We start from the raw sequence: 4,201 nt of genomic DNA, 5'->3' as shown, positions 1-4,201 counted from the left end.
TTCACCAACTGGGAGCCTTTCGGAATGATTTTGAGAGGGCTACAGATGAGGGGGATAGTGTCCAAATTTTTCCAAGTAGGGCAGTCCTTAAGTCTAAAGTCCATGTTGTGCCTATGGAGCAGAAGGGACCAGCTGTCATTAGGGGAGAGAAGACTTCTGATGACCCATTTAGCAGCCATTCTGTCAGATAGCTCACAAAGGTTAGGGATCCCAAGGCCTCCCTTCTCTTTGGGCGTGGTGCAGAATTCCCAGGCCACTTTGGGCAGTTTGTAGATGCTCCCGTCTCCACTCCACAAGAAGTTCCTGCACAATCTGTCAAAGGACTTTAGGTCAGCATTAGAAGGCCTCCAACAGGAGAGGAAATATATGGTAGGAATCACTATGTGTTTGAGGACCATAACTCTAGAGGCCATGTTGAATTGCATCCCTTTCCACTTGTCGAGCTTGGCTTTCAGCTTGTCAAGGACCCACTCCCATCTTTGGTGTATGGAGACACCAAATCCCATCGGGATACCAAGGAGCCTAAAGATATCACCATCCCTAATCATTTTGCAACCTTGTTGCAAGAGCCAGTCGAGGGGGAGTTTGTTCATAGTCTTGATTCCAGTCTTGGAATGGTTAACTTGGCTGCCGCTGGCCAAACAGAAAGTGTCCAGACAATCCCAGAAAGAGGCGATTGATTGGTCATCGTTATGGATGAGAGCATTGGTATCATCAGCAAAAAGTTGCAGGCAGAGGTCAGAGGGGCTATCGGGAATGGCAATTCCTTTTAGGGCGCCAGGGTCCATCTTTTCCTGGACAAGCCAACCAAGGGCATCAGCAGAGATGGCAAAGAGGAGGGGCAGCCCTGCCTGATGGATCTCTTGAGAGGGAAGGGGTCAGACAAACTTGCTTAGCTTCTTTGAGCGATGAAGAGATGTCAGGAGCCTCAGGCTCCTTTGCTGAAGTAGTTAAGGTGGGAAGACGGTGTGCGTGCAGATCGACGGTAGTATTGAAGGCCATAGCGATGAAAAGATTTGTCAGAATGCGATTCCTAAGAAGGGCGAAGAAGAAACCATGCATGCTGAAGAAGTTGACAAAGGCCAGGTGTTGGTCCAAGAAAAGAGCCCGGACGTGCTGCAAATGGACCCAGGCCCTAGGACTAAGTCTGGCTCGAAAGCTCAGCAGAGACCTGCGAAGGAGGGCGAAGGGACGGCGGTCGTGCGCAAGACGAATGGTAAGTCGTTTACGAGGAAGATTGACTCTTTCAGATCTGTTAAGGGTAGAGCTCGGAAGGGGCTCCCTTTTGTTAACATCTATGCGCCTCTGTCAGAAGATATGGAGCAGGAAGTTGAGGAGGAGGACGATGAACAGTAGGAGAGAAGAAATGTTTGATATGAGTGTGATGACATGGAACGTCAGGGGTATATGTGCAAAATGGAAAAAGACTTCGGTGAAGAAAGCTGTGTGGAAGTTTAATCCTGTGTTACTTTCTCTCCAAGAGCTGAAGCTTGGAGCGCACAACCTTGAAGGTTTGCAGATGCATGACTATACAGTTCTCAATAATTGCCCGTTTGCAGGCAAGGGCGGGTCTGCCCTGGTAGTTATCGTTCGCACCCTGGACCTAAAATGTCTGGACCAGAAAAGAATGCCTGGGATGACATGATTGCAGAGTGTGGGCTCCTTGATCTAGCCAATTTTGACGACTTGAAGGAATTGCAGGTCTTTACCTGGCATAATAAGCACGCAGACAACACATGGAGGGCTGCAGTTTTGACAGAATATATGTCTCGCAGGATGGATGGTGGTTGATGCCTCATCTGAAAGGAAAGGTTCTAATGGAACGCTTTGATTCTAATCATTTCCCTTTGTATGTAGACATGAGCTTTGCTTCGGTGAATCCCACAAAGAAAGGGCCAATCCCCTTTAAACTGAATATCTCTTTGCTGGAGTCAAAACCTTTCAATGAACTGGTGGCTCAGAGGTAGAGAGAGATTGCAAGGGGTCAAACCCATGCGCTAAGAAAGTGGTATGCTTGTACAGATGTAGTTATCAACACAGCAAAGGAGTTTGGAAGGGAAAATGCCCGCAGGAGCAGACACTCTGAGAATGTGCCTGTTGCAGCACGTATTAGTCTTATACAGGCACTCCAGGAAGGACCCCGTTCTAGCAGCTCTATTAAGTGAAACTGAAGCCTTTTTGAGAAGGCAAGAGCATAGAAGACTGCCCACAGCCCGAGTACAGTCAGGGCTGAAATGGTTGGATGAAGGTGACGGCCCTTCAGCCTTCTTTTTCAGGGCTGTTAGAGAGAAAGTAAATAAAGGAGATTGGGGATGAAGAAGGCAAGGTGGTCACGGGTGATGTGAATATAGCTCAAGTATTTGTAAGACACTTGGCTAGCCATGCAGAAAACAAACCTAATGTCCCGGTGGATTACAAGGGTAGAATGAGGGAGTTCCTTTCCAAAATGCAAAGAAGGGTGTTGCCCCACGAAGCTATGCTGCTGCAGAGACCCTTTTCTGAAGACAAGGTGAAGTATACTGTTATGAGCATGGCCAAATGCACATCTTGCGTATCCACAGGCTTAGCATCTGCACTTGTACCTGCTGCTGCAAATTTAGGATTTGAGCAGGCATATCAGCCCCTGCATCCAAGGCTCTTGCATATTTTGTGATGATGTCGTCAAAGAAGATGTCAGTGCTATCTGGCTGCAACAACTCTAGTTGTGCCGTGTGCTTCAGTCGGAGTGTCTTGTCTTCAATTGGATTTGTGTTTATGTATATGAATTCTCTTATCGCGTTAGTGAGTGGGAGCGAAAGGCATAGGTAAACTGCTTGTTGTGCACTGATATGTTGAATATTCAAAATTGTGTTGCCGACTTCATGGATACATTCCTGTGTAGCTCCATGTCTTTGAAACTTTGGGCCATCGTTGTCTTCATAGCGTTGTTTGTTTCTTTGTTAATCTTTGTTATCTTCGACGTGCAGTAAGATGTTGCTCCGTGAGGATTTAAAATGAAATGAATATCAATGTTTGCTCCCCAAAGTCTCGTCAAAGTTGGGTTGAAATTGCTTGTGTAGACATCCTTTGGGTCTCTTTTCATGAAATTTTTTGCTTGCAAACTGCGAGTTCGTATTCTTCTTTAGACATTGAAATTGTGTGAAGGAACACATTGAACGTCAATGTAGGAATTAATGTCTTGCAAAGTTTCCTTTATGTATGGTCTTGATCATTTCATCCGGCAAAGGCCTTAAAACACGTGTTTGTCGCATAGGTGGTTTTGGAAATCCAAATTTGCAGTCTGTTTGTTTTTTTTTGCATGTTTGTCTATGTTTTTGGGTTTTGCAAATCACTTTGTTTGATGTTGAGTTTGGCGCTGTTGTGATGCGTTTGTCAATGAATTGTTCACAGTCGTCATCACAGTTGTTGCAAATGGGCGCTTCGTCAATCCATATTAGCCCATGATCATGTTGGTTGCCTTTGTTTTGGAATTCTGTCACGAAGGAGAAATCCATTATTGGTTCCATAATGCTATCATCTTGTCGTAGGAACATCTTCAAAGCTCTAAATTTGTGTACATAATATTGCACGGTTGTGATAGGATCAGACTTGGTTAGCTCTTGGTTGTCGGTGTCTGTCATTGGCGTTGTGTGGAAAGCTTGCTTTTGACAATTCGCGGAGGCATCACAATAGTGGTTCCCATAGTTTGTGGTTCCCACAGTTTAGTTGCAAATAAGGTGATGAAGAATATGGGTGTCCCAAGTTGTCTCACCATGGCAAAAACATCTCCTTCAAATGTTGATAATCAGTTGATGTTCTTAGGCAAATGAAGTCATGGAAGCCAATTTTGGATTGTAATAGCCTCTCAATGTTTGTCCCCACAATTGCTGCTCTTGCATCAAGCATTCTTCCTTGCAGTTGACCTTTTCTCATGCGTACCCAAGTGGACAACATCACTTGCCACACCAGCACTTTCATTGTCTTGAAGAACAGGTTCTCAATTGACCATGCAAACCTTCTGTCCTCATTACACAACTCTCATTTGACTATGTCTTGGTAGCTCGTTCGGGTTGGTATGTCATATGCATGAGTGTGTCCATAAAACAAACTTCGAAAACCCAACTCTTCATAGTGCTCGTCCTTGAAGAGACTCAAAGGGTAGAACTTTTTTCGAAGGTGTGACGACAATTGGTCCGACCTTAAAGTCAATAACTCATTGGCT

General features: G+C 45.2%; 1 long non-coding RNA gene across 2 annotated transcripts; it reads left to right on the top strand.

Annotated features, from left to right (window-relative positions):
* Positions 1 to 891: 891 nt before the first annotated feature.
* LOC147889569 (uncharacterized) lies at positions 892 to 2,533 on the top strand. Of its 2 annotated transcripts, none has more exons than XR_015542929.1 (2): positions 892 to 1,216; positions 1,316 to 2,533. It is a non-coding gene; the product is annotated as an uncharacterized LOC147889569 (long non-coding RNA). The 2 variants fall into 2 exon arrangements; XR_015542928.1 differs by having other exon boundaries at positions 1,313 to 2,533.
* The last annotated feature ends 1,668 nt before the right edge of the window (positions 2,534 to 4,201 follow it).

The sequence above is a fragment of the Dipteris shenzhenensis genome, chromosome 20 (assembly GCF_047967505.1).
Source record: "Dipteris shenzhenensis isolate YYH24624 ecotype China chromosome 20, Dip_SZ_1.0, whole genome shotgun sequence".
In the NCBI taxonomy this organism is placed as follows: Eukaryota; Viridiplantae; Streptophyta; class Polypodiopsida; order Gleicheniales; family Dipteridaceae; genus Dipteris; species Dipteris shenzhenensis.
Note: the sequence above shows the minus strand (reverse complement) of the source record. Positions and strands in the feature narration are given on the sequence as shown.